This window comes from Aythya fuligula, chromosome 12 (assembly GCF_009819795.1).
Source record: "Aythya fuligula isolate bAytFul2 chromosome 12, bAytFul2.pri, whole genome shotgun sequence".
In the NCBI taxonomy this organism is placed as follows: Eukaryota; Metazoa; Chordata; class Aves; order Anseriformes; family Anatidae; genus Aythya; species Aythya fuligula.
In genome coordinates this window covers 2,352,366-2,363,857 of record NC_045570.1, presented here as the reverse complement: position 1 = coordinate 2,363,857, position 11,492 = coordinate 2,352,366, and the positions used below count along the sequence as shown (strand labels likewise).

The 11,492-nt window shown below is 35.4% G+C and overlaps 1 long non-coding RNA gene across 1 annotated transcript; it reads right to left on the bottom strand.

Moving 5' to 3' along the window:
• Window positions 1–6,398: 6,398 nt before the first annotated feature.
• LOC116493965 lies at window positions 6,399–8,008 on the bottom strand. Its single transcript, XR_004253816.1, has 3 exons — window positions 7,940–8,008; window positions 6,652–6,777; window positions 6,399–6,544 (listed from the first exon to the last, which is right to left on the bottom strand). It is a non-coding gene; the product is annotated as an uncharacterized LOC116493965 (long non-coding RNA).
• Between the last annotated feature and the right edge of the window lie 3,484 nt (window positions 8,009–11,492).

Sequence of the window (11,492 nt, the reverse complement as noted above, 5' to 3'; positions counted from 1 at the left end):
TCTTTTCTTAATATTTTAATATTTCATTTTTAATATTTCAAGACTCTTTTCCTTTTCTTACCACGGATGTTACTTCTGCAGATTATGTAGTATTGATTCCTTGACCTCTTTCCAAAGAACAGGGATCAGTTTCTGTAATCTTTCTGGTTGGTCTGCATTTTTCTTCAAGTGTGGTACCTAAAGAGTATGCTGAAATTCTCCAGCTGAAACTTCAATAATCTTTGTAGAATGGGGAGGTTGTCCTGTGTTCCTGTCACATATTGAAGTATGGTACTTGCTTTTTAAGCAGCAGTGTTGCTATTAACAGATGTTCAGCTTGTGGTAGACTGTAACTCTAAAGTAGACTTGCTACTTAACCACTTTGTCATCATCATGTATTAGTAGTGGCTGTTGGTTATTTCTGTCTTCCGTGAGCATAGCGATATTTAGAGACCACAGTTAAAGTTTCATACTCTCATGTTAAATTCTAAGCCTGTTTTACAACATGACTGTTGTCTCTAGCTTTGTATCAGTTGTATCTTTGGTTAAGAATAGTCCTTACTCCATCATTCATGTGATTCACAAAACTACTGAACAGATATTGGGGAAACCTTCTTCATGAGTTCTTGTCAGGTAATCATTAATAACTGAGTGGTATTGTTCAACCATTTTCTTCCTTACCGTGCAAGAGTTTTATCTTCCTGATTTCTCAGCTTTCTTAGGACTGTCATATGAAATGGTGACCAAAAAGTCATACAGATCAGTTACAGACCTGCCATTTATTCACTGTCTACAAGCTCTGGTGTCCTGTGATAGAAGGAAATTAAGTTGGTTTGACTTATTTATTTATTTATTTATTAAATGCACATTGCCTGCTACTTACTTACATGAATACTGGTTTATTAGTTCTCTTCCTTTCTCCCAAGATGGTCTATTCTTTCTAGTATTAGATTTTTTAAATGTCTTTTTGTTTTTCCAAAATGCTAAAATAGCCACTAGAGTTAGATAAAAGAGCAAGAACTGCAGGAAAAAAAAAAAAAAAAAAAAAACCCTGTTAAGTAAATGGAAATGACAAAGTAAAAGAGCAATTTTCTTCCACCCTGACATGGTGGGCTCCAGAGATCAGTATAAGCAAACATTTTAGATACAGGTAAACATGCAGGTCCATGCTTATGTAGTAGAAAAAAGTCAATAGAGAGCAGATGGAAATTACTGTATTAGTTTCCACCTCCTCTCCCTAAAAACAAACAAACAAACAAACGAACGAAAAACCCACACCCACAAAACAGAATGAAATGAACCAAGAACAAAGCAACAAAACCAACCAAACAAAAAATGTTTCAGAGTGTCAGTGATGATCATTATTATCTGACAAGTAAAACTTTCAGAAAAGGAGCTTTCCAGGAAATTTTTACGAGTGAGACATATTTACTTGTATTAATCTTGGTGATGAGATACTGATCATCAATATTTCCCTGTGATATTTGCCTATCAGTGTGATTGATCCATTCCAGTCTGTTCTGCACATGACAATCTAGGTATTTATTCACCAAATGCAGTCAGGGTAATACATAATGCCACCAGATCTCTGCAGTGAAATTCCTCAGCCTTATTTTGATCTTGGTTACTAAATTGAAAATGTCCTTGTTGCAGATTTGCCTTTTGTTTTTTAAGCTTAGATAAAAATGTCATGCAGTGCATGGATTCCTGAATTTGGATTAGGAGGTATATCCAAATGCAAGAGGATAATCTTGGGAAATGAGGGTAGCATTTTAGGATTTCCATAACGTTCTTCTCAATGTGTTGATTCAGTAGGTCCTGTGTCTTGAGAACATACCTGAAGCCAGTGAAGCTACTCATTTCTGAAGTACAATAAAGAGGCAGGGGTTGTTACTGTCCTTTACTGGTTGCTAGTGTGGAATAGTGGAGTGACTTGAATTAGTTCTGAGAAGATTAACATTTATATTAAAAACATATATAAAAATAGGGAGGAACAGTTGTCAGAATGAATTCCTTGGAAGGAAAGTTCACTTTAGTACAGTGGCTGGCTTCTAGTTTCATGGGTCTCAGAATTACATCTGTAATGGCAGCTTAAATTAATCTGAAATTGAAGGGATGAGTAAGAGTGAAGTCATGAGTGACATTTTCCTGACAGAGAGCAGAAATGGTTATTCTTTATTTTCCCTAAGATCCAGGCAGCTCCTGGACTTTCAGTTAAATATGCAAAAGAAAGCAATATATATGCTGCAGTGCTTAAAGTTATTACTTAATGTATAGTACATGCAAATTGTAGCACTTGTTATGTTTAACTGATAAAAGCTGTGAATGTTTCATATCATTAGAGGGAGAGTATGTCCCCTTTCCCCCATAAATGTTTCTTTTCAACTGATCTGCTTGCAAAGAACATAATGGTGAGAATACAAATGGACTTAACTCCAGAGCCTGCATGCACATTAACACACAGGTATGAACATACACACATTTTTGTGTTCCTTGCTCACCATAAATAGTGTACAAAGAATATAATCCATCAGATATGGTCACTGATTACTGTTCAGTCTGTTTGGCAAAACCACGCTGCACTAGGTTTCCTGTCTGAGGTCAGATTAAAGGTATTAATAACAAGCACAACCTGATTGCAGAGGATTTGTAGCAAGCAGCTTTGAAATCAAATGGTATCAAGGGTATTGCCTATGACAAACTGTAGATGTGATGTGAATTCTAACGTGCAGCTCAGGCAAAAATTGTTGAAATTCTCCTCAAGTGGGCACACCCCCCACAGACACTGGCTTGCAGCATCCAATCAATATAAGAGGTAATGCACAAATATACTGTTTTTCTGCTTGAAAGGTTTGCTATATTACAAACAGCAAAGGTTTTGAGTTTCAGTGTTTTGTGGGCTTTCACTAATAAAATAGCTCATTTTAATCTTAATCATAGGACTGTCAGCCTTTAAAATGATACAGTATTCACCTGTTCTTAAAAAGTGAAAGTGCTTGATAATCTAATGAGAATAACTCCTATATGGGCAGTGCTGACATCGATATGTTAAAATTCCAAGGAATAATTTTTTTTTTTTTTATCTATAAAGCTCAAACATTTGAAGCTACAAGTGATAAGTGTTGCAGGGATGCCTCTCTTATTTTTTTTATAAATACATCTGATTCTGTATCAGGTTAAACATTCTGAGGATTAAATGGCTATGCAAAAGCATTGGCATGAGCTAAAGGGTTTTGGAAACATGTCAGTTCGCAGTTTGAAATAAATATGATAAATGGTTTGTCAGAAAGAATGACAACAGATTTTGCTTTGAGCACAATAACAAAAGATGGCCATTACCTTCAGACATGTCTTATTCCAACCTGGTATGTCAGAACTTAAAACATATTTTTGGGGGGTTAGAGGAAGTTTAGTATTTCAAACAAATCTATTTTTTACCCCTTTAACCTTATTCTGTGCATATTGCTCTCATAAATTAAGCTCAAACTCAACAATTGCTGGTGAAGGTGTCTGTTATAACTGCTCTCAATACACAGTTTATTTTTCCCAGGGAAGAAGCAACTCCCCTCTGCAGTAAGCTATTTCTCTATATAGCATTGCTGTTTATTGGATTAATAATGTGATGGTGGGAGGAAACAAAACTTGTCAATGACTCGGAAAGAATTAACTGGCATCTTCTAACATGTTCCCCACAGCGCTACAGACTAGCTCCTTAAGAAGCATTTGCTTCCACTGCTCCATACTGTTTTTTCAGAGTTGGTTTGGACATAGTTAACTGCCTTGATTTTTAACTCCAGATTGTTGTATGCAGTTAAACTCCTGCTGTCAGAAATTAACAGATGTGTTAATTGTTTAAGACCTATTTTGAGGTTTCAGTACTGCTAAGTCTATAACTTCATCAGGACGCAAAAACAGGTTATTGTCTCATTGTATTTCCACTAAGTATTTTTGAGTATAGATGAAATTTACAAGCTAGCGGTGGCTGAGAAAGTGCTGGAATGTTTTAAATACTTTCTTTTTTAATGAAATTAAATACTTCATGAAAAACACCTATTTCTCAAAAGCTAAATGCCTAAAATCTGAAACATTTCTGTTTAGATGTCCTTGGGCTTGAAATCTTTTTTCCTCAACTATCTTGCATCATCTATCTATTTTTTCTTCATCTATCTAAGATGCAACTTTCTGCTGCATCTCCTATAGGATTCTGGAGGTGAGGCTTCTCATTATGTTCTGGTACATCCTGATTGTTGTTGCTTTGCTATCCCAGTAACACTGTTTGCCACGAAGAGCAGAGAGGGTTCCTGTATTGTCACATATGTTTATATGGGGCTGTAAAGGAAGCCCTACAAAAGATATGAAAAAAGAATAGACACAGGTGGTGATACTATTCTTTATTATTGCAAACACACATTCACAGCCATTGATGGTATTTGTGGCAAAGGTCTGTTTTCCAAGAGATCATTTTCTGTTAACAGTGATGGCTATGACTAAACTGCAAAATCAAATTTTTACTCATGCCAATGAATCTGTAAAGAAATAACTTTCCATGCTGAAAAGCTTAAAAATAGGCAAGCTATATATATATATATAATACATATTTTATATATATATATAAAATGTATTTTATAATATGTATTATATATATATATTTTTTTTTTGCTTGATGGGAAGAAAAAAAAAAGGAAAAAAGGGAAAAAAGTATCTTCAACTTTGCATTGAGGGAAAAAAAAAAAAGAAAAACCCCAAACCTAGACATTTTTATATGTAATTTTTCTGCTGCAGTCACTTCAAATTGTTCGGTTTATTCTAAGCTCAATGCACAGTTTCCAAAGCAGTTAAAAAAAACATTCACTGTTGATTTAAAATAATATTGAGAAAGAAACAAATATGGAGTATATTGTGAAATAAAGGTAAATTGATATAGATGGGAAAAATAGCCAGTTTTGACTTAATCACACTGTTTAACTGAACTAGGCTGATTCTATTTCTTAATCATGCCTTGAAAGCTTCAGAAGCCATGTTGACTTAAACAGTACCTTATGCAGAAGTACGTTTAAAGGCTGAATTACCACCTGTAGGTAGAATGCACATTTTATGTAGATGCCCGAATTTAGGAACAATATCCAGCTCTTCTCTTCACAGGCACTAGAAGGCCCATGATATTCCCAATGAACAAAAGCCTGATTCAGTAGCATGTTGCACCAGTGTAATCCCAAAGTCTCAAGTGGGATAATGAAGAATGATGTGCTTGTGTCAAACTTTAGTCAGCAGATGCCATCATTCTATTGAAGTTTTATTTCTCCTGGTCTTCTGTAGTTTTCTGTGGCATATCCAATATGCAGAACTTTTCACTAAAGTCAATGGAATCTATGTGTCTAGAGTAAATGTTCTTTATTTTAGTGACATACCATGTGTCAGATAATTTTACCTCATTAATATTATAAATTTGGAAGGGAGCCTTCGCAAAGAAGTCAAATAACCTTCCCCCCAAAAAACAGACTAGAAAATCCCCTCTGAGTGTTACTTATTCACAGATACCATAATTAGCTTGTTGAAAGCTGAGACATCAATGGCAGAGATTTCTGATTAGAAATCCTTACGTGAATTCAGCCGTCACGTAATACATGGATGAAGAAAGAATATTGGGTCATACTGAAGGCCAGAGCTTGTCCCATTGTGAATTAGATAGAAATCAATTGTCAATGATTGTAGAAAGTACCCTGGATATGGATCGCTGAACTGGCTCTAATTAATTTAGGAGAGTGACAGGTTCTGGATAAAAGAGCAGCTTCGCTCAGCTAGCAGCAGAAAGTAAAATGCAATTCTGTAGTTGATGTTTGGAAATTTAGAAGACAACTTCAGGTATTTAAGCACTACCTGCCATTAAATTTGTTCATCTACATTGCCTTTGGTCTGCACAAATTTCAAATTGTTTTCAATTTCAAGCCATTTCCAGCATTAAAGGTTGTTGTGCAACAATAGCTAGGAAGATGTCAAATGGGTTGCTCTGCCCTTGACTTAATTCCAGTCAGAAAGGCCATAGTAAATTAAATACTTTGATGTAAGTCAAGTAAATGAATAGCTGAATGTAATTTGCTATTTATAAATTAGTGAATAGGCAGAAAATAGGAGTGTGCAGAGGGTCTGTGCATATGAGCTGGGGCAGCTGGTGGGTGCCTAAGCCACTCGGCTCTTGTGGTAGGCATCTGTTGGTAAGAAGAGTAAGGATTTTTTGAGTGTTTCTGTAAATGTGCATGAGTAATATTGCTTTGTTGACATCAGAAGACTGAAAGCTCCCTCAGGAGTTATTGAAATCTATTATGTTTGAGCCAAGAGAGTCATGTACAAGATTTAGAAAAACTTCAGTGATGTGTCTTGTTCTACAAAATAAATGGCAAACCTCACATAAATTTTAAAATGTGATCAGAAGTCTACTGCTTCCACTTTTTAAAATGTGATCAGAAGTCTACTGCTTCCACTTTTAAGTTAGGAATGGTAGTTCCCTTTAGGCAAGTGTTTCTTTTCTGATGCAGCCAGTTGAATTGAAGTTGCAGGATTTTGATTTCTGTATCGGGGGGGAAAGGAATTAAAAAATCAGTACCTTCCATTTTTACCTTCATCTGTAGGAGGCACAGCATTTTTTTTCCAGTGGTTTGCACCCACACTCCTTACCTCTTAGCACAAATCCTCTAAATTACAATAAGTCCCAGGATGATATTTTGCAAAATGAAAATTGTGCTTCCAGTGTTGTTACTTAAAGCAAATAGTGACAGTTCTGATGGTGTCCAGAGATGATTGCTACAGCGAAGGAAAAAAAAAAAAGTGAGAAACAGCAACCTTATAGCAGTATTGAACCTCTTAAGTGACATTCCTGTAATTTCTGTTAGAAAAATGACTCCCCAAATGTGTGTTATAACTTGAAGTTCCAAATTACAGAGTTCTTGCAGAAATTGCTTTCTGCCCAGGAAGAGATAATGTCAGTCAAGATGCTACCTGTTGGGATTAGCTCTGCACTTCCTCTGAAGGGAGTTTTCTGTTCAGAAAACAGTGTTTGCTGGAAAGCTTCTTTTTAAAATACAATTCAATTTCCATGTTGAAATTTGATTAGTACTTCAAAAGAAAGTCTTTCTCTGTCTTGTTATGCATGAAACTTTCAGTCATTAGTTGATGTGGTGGGAATGTGCAGTTGCATGACTGGATACTTGACATAGAAGGCCTCTGAAATATCAGTAAGTCGGATTTGTAGCTGTATTCTCATCAGCACAAAGGCTGTAACATTCAGGTAGAAGCCACGGCTGCTTGGCTGGGTCACTTCGCCACTAACCCTCCTCAGTGGAATCCCCTCATTGCAGGCCTGTCCGCTAAGCAGGCCTGGCTGACAGCAGAATGAATGAGGCCATCGTGCTGTCATGCATCGTGAAAGCTGACCAAGTGTGAAGTAGTAGCCTGTTGTGACGGGATTTGTGACAAATTAGCATGGTTGCCTGCCAGGAAGAAGGGGTGTGCATGCCTCAGATTGTCTCCCCTTCTGCTGGGGAAGTGTTTCTTAGTGAGCACCTGGTATTGTTTGTTTTAGTTTATTCTGAAGGGTTTGTTTGTTTGTTTGTTTGTCAATGGTTTTGTTACAGGGCTTACTGAGCTGACTCTGCTCAGGTGATGGTGAGTATTAGCTTGTGTGAGCCAGGCACCTGAAAAACAGAGGGTCTGTGTGATGTTCCTTTGGGTTAGTTAGCTAAACCACTGGTAGCTGATAAAGTGCAGTTCAGGAGTTGACGTTGGATTTAAAGTATAATTCTGATTAAGCAAAATTCTAAGAACCTAGAAAGCTTTCTTAAAAATAATAATAAAAAAAGTTGTGGAGGAGGCATTGCAAGGTTAACATATGCTGCCCATGACACTTGTAAGAGAGATTCCACCTGCTGTGAAGTTTCAGAAGCAATTGCTTTGATTTGGATCCTACCTGACTGTTGCTGTGCTGGCTTGGGCCAGATGGGAATGACTGCCTTCCATCAAGTGATGCTTAGATGTGCTAAGCCTAAAAGAAAATTAAAAGGTGTTGAAGTGGTGGTGAATAAAATCACATTTTTAATGTAGTTCTTTTTGAACAAGAGCTAAAGCTAAAAGTTTGAAATGCATAATCGAATATTAGCCATGCACACAATTTGTAAGCACTTATTTCTAAATCATTTTTGTTTTAAACCCAGTAAAAAAAGAACAGATGAAAAAGAATAAATTCTGAAACTGGGATTTTGGTGGCAAATAAGCATTTTTCAATTTACCATTCTTATTTTTAAGCAGAAAAAAACTTTTTGGATTGTTTATCTACCTTTTTGGCACTTAGTTTATTGGTGTATGGGAATGCAACTTTAATGTCCCTCAATTCTTTAAATGACTGTTCCTTGAAAATATCAGACACAACTGTTGCTCAAGGTGAAGCTTATAATTATTACAACCTCCCCAGATGTCAAAGGATTTTAAAATCTTTTGAAACATTCGTATAACCGCTAGATAAATGGACCTTTTTTTTTTTTTTTTTTTTTTTTTTTTTTTTTTTTTTTTTTGTGTGTGTAAAACATCACTGTAATGGACAGACAAATAGTAGAAAAAAGTGCTTAATCCCAATTTCAGTATGTTTAATTGCTGTTGTAGCCTCAGCAGAAATACTGGCATTAGATTAAATGCATGTGGGAATATCTTGCTATTCAGCAGTCTAGTGTGACATAGTAATTGAGCTATATTTTTGGTAAATGTGAATTAGTGCTGGTTGTATGCTTCATTTTATACCAGTAAGCAAATAACTTTTTTTTTTTTTTTTTTTTTTTTTTTTTTTTTTTTTTTTAATAATTGGTCCTCTTCTGCCCTTGAAAATATTTGAGCCTTAAGAACTGAAAACTAGCGACAGAAAGAGGGATGAATACGCAGGGAGCTAAGGGTAACATAGCAATCTGATATAAAAATTTAATGAGCTTTCTTTTGACACTGTAATTTGTCTTAGTAAATTTTTCTAGTGAACAAGGCCAGAAGCCATATGTAAATGAGTTTTCTTGTGACTTGTGCTTGCCAGACTGCTGCAGCTGCAGGGAGTATTAGGGTGATGAAATGATATTGCACATAATGGGGTTAACAAAAAGATTACAAGTTACTTCCTTCAGGGAAGTGTACTCTGTTCATTTTTGTTGTTGTTGTTTAAAGCAAGCTCACACTGAAAGCCAGGAGTTCAGCTCTATGATAATATATTGTAAAATCTAAGTGGGGGTTGAGGCAACATATCACAAATTGCAGGTGCATAATTAGCTATTGTGTTCTTTTGTGATTGGTTGTATTCCTCTGAGTGTGTACTTCTCACTTCAGAAACAGTAGTGCCATATGAGCAGGCTGACAGCCTCCCTTATAGATATTACTTATAACTAGCAACTCATCCAAATGATTGAATATTGTTGGCCTTGTCCCTAGTCCTATACACACCTTTAAAATACAGTATTTATAAAAGACATTACCAGAAATCTGTGAGCTGCTTAGATATGTCTAAGAACAGATGAAGTACTTATAAGATTTTAATGAGAGTAAAATATTCAAAATTCTGTTATTTAACACAACCAGTTTTTCCAGTATCTCCAAGAAGCCTCAAATTTCAGCCAGCCCTCGCTGGTTGCATCCTTGTGGTCTTCAGCCTTTTGCATTTGCTTTTCATGGAATACTGTCCTTATTTTCCAGTCTGCAAGAGGTATATCAGTTGTCTAAATCTTTCCAGTTTCTATGGAAGCCTGTGATCATTAATTACTGAATAACAGCATTTATTAACATCAAGTAGATTATTACTTTCCAGGAAGTATCAAGAGGGGAAGAACACCTGGTCTTCAACATTATGCTTCCCTCTATTTGATCAGTTTAGTTATAACTCATTATCTAACCATCTAATCTTTTTATAGATTTCTAGCCCTCAACCCCTCCCCTCCTAATTGATTTATCAACTTAACTCTTATACTGACAGGCAGTTCCATACATTATATGTATGTTATAATATACATACGTTATATTACATATGTTATGAAATACATACCTATGTTATAATTGCTGTTGTGGGGGACGCAAACCACAAACAGTATGAGACACCTCTTTGGCACTTTTTATTATTCTAACAAGTAATCTGAGAAGTATCTGTAAAATTTGCATAGGTAGTCTCTTAATAGGCAAAAGAGTAATTTATTGCATGCACTATAAAATTCATGTAGGCAAATACCTTTTTTTTTTTTTCCTCTACATAGCTACATGAGCATTGCCTGATCTGATATAACAGCAACTATTCTATGAAATACTTGAGGCAAAGTTTAGCTTTATATTTTAAGAGTACTGATTTTTCCTGGCTTTTTGTGCCCTGTTTGTGTTTCTTTAAAGAATTGTTTCCTTTGAGAATGCAAAGAGAAACAGATGGTAGATACTAGCTTTAAACTTTGCCTTTCGGTATTGGTCTTTTCTTAACTGGTAATATATTGGAAAAGAGAAGATATAATATTCCTTTTGTAATAATAGAATACATCTTATTATTATTATTATTATTATTATTATTATTATTATTATTATTATTATTATTATTATTATTATTATTATTATTATTATTATTTATTTGTAGCAGAAGCAAATGTAGAAGATATTCAGGTTTTCTTATTAGTCCATACAGTGTTACATGTTTTAGTGACTCTATTATTTTGCATCAGCAGACGAGTGCTGAGAAAAGATTAGATACTGAAGTGTATCAAGTTTTTGTTGGGTTGAAAGCATTTTATGTGAAATGAAGCTCTTTTCATATCTTATTCTAAAAGAAGATAAAATTAATATACTTCAAGGAAGGTAACTTGCACATTGCTGTGAAAACTTGGAAGGATCTGCCTAGTGGCATTTTCAATTTATGGTAAATAAATATTAATTCACACCTGAATTTTATAGTGGCTGAATCCTGCCAAGTCACTTTCCTAACTTATTTTCAGACTTCCAAAAAAATGTGTCATATTAGGCCTAGCTGAGTGTTTCTGTTCACATAAAATTATATATAAGGCAAATTAACATAATTTAGGTGACCTTACAGGGAGTATCTCTTTATGATATCCTCTTTTTACCTGTACCAAAACTGAAAATAAAACCTATAAAGTATAGTGGGAGGAGTGCATGTGCAGAAAGGAAAAATGCTTCTGTCCTTCATGTTATTCATCCTATGCAGGAAAACTCCAAAGTAATCAAAAATGAAGCCTGAGCTTTGGATGAAGAGTTTTTGAAGTTATCTGCAGAGTCCATAGAATGAACCCTTTTTGTATCCTGAAGAAGCTATGGACTGAATTCTGTTCTGTTTGGTACAGAGGTTCTGGGAGGCAGCGGAGAGAGATTCAAGGCCTGTTTGCAGCAAGCACTCCTGTAAATGGTCCACCTCTGTGTTCACTTTAGTTGTAGTTCTTAGAACCTACAAAGACCAGGCTTGCTACTCTTGGAATATTGCGGTTGCTTTCAATGCATTACCTGAA